The 813-nt window shown below is 40.6% G+C and overlaps 1 non-coding gene across 1 annotated transcript; it reads right to left on the reverse strand.

Moving 5' to 3' along the window:
* Positions 1 to 240: 240 nt before the first annotated feature.
* On the reverse strand, positions 241 to 322 carry trnas-uga. The gene has a single exon. It is a non-coding gene; the product is annotated as a tRNA-Ser (tRNA).
* Positions 323 to 813: the final 491 nt, after the last annotated feature.

Below are 813 nucleotides of genomic sequence, written 5' to 3' on the forward strand. Positions count from 1 at the left end.
CCCACCCCCCGAACATCCAAATTTCACGATAGTTCGACAAATATGTTGAAACTGATTCGTGTTGGAAGTTGGTGGCTTTTTCTGTCTCGACCTATGATTTATTCAATTAGATGACTGGGTCAGTCTTGAAATTACTTCGGATTCTTCACAGTTGAAAATTGACTTTCGATTGAATGCAAAGCTCAAGCTCCACGAAATCCAAATCCTGCAAAGGAATTAATGACTTTCAAAAAAAAACTACGCTGTGAACAGGATTCGAACCTGCGCAGGGGAACCCCATTAGATTTCAAATCCAACGCCTTAACCTCTCGGCCATCACAGCTGCAGATAAAATGCTAATTTTCACAGTAAAACAACTGAATTCATTTGTTGGAAGAACAAATTGTCAAGACCCAAAGATTTCGCCAAATCCTTTGCAGGATCCTAACCCAGACGAACGTAACCTTGGCAGATTGACAGGCTTTCACCGCAAACTAGATTCTGACACAGCTGAAGTTGTGGGAATGATTCTTCGTCGAATTATAGAGTCACGGATGTACACCACGAAGAGAGGATCATTGTCTCGCTGCGTCCGATCGATTTTGACTCAATTGCTCATCACCCGGTGCCAAATTAGATATGCTGTTGGGTTTTCATATTCATCGAAATATGGTATTAGAAAAAATTGATGCTAAGTCCATAAACACTAGCTACATTCGTAAAAAAAAAAATCGGAATTAGAAAGAATGCAGAACCAATTTACAGGAATGGATCCAGCAACTAATCTGTCAGTTCTGACACCAGGTAACGAACTTGTGAGCACAAGAGAAGAAG

This window comes from Chiloscyllium plagiosum, unplaced genomic scaffold, assembly GCF_004010195.1.
Source record: "Chiloscyllium plagiosum isolate BGI_BamShark_2017 unplaced genomic scaffold, ASM401019v2 scaf_85147, whole genome shotgun sequence".
NCBI lineage: Eukaryota > Metazoa > Chordata > Chondrichthyes > Orectolobiformes > Hemiscylliidae > Chiloscyllium > Chiloscyllium plagiosum.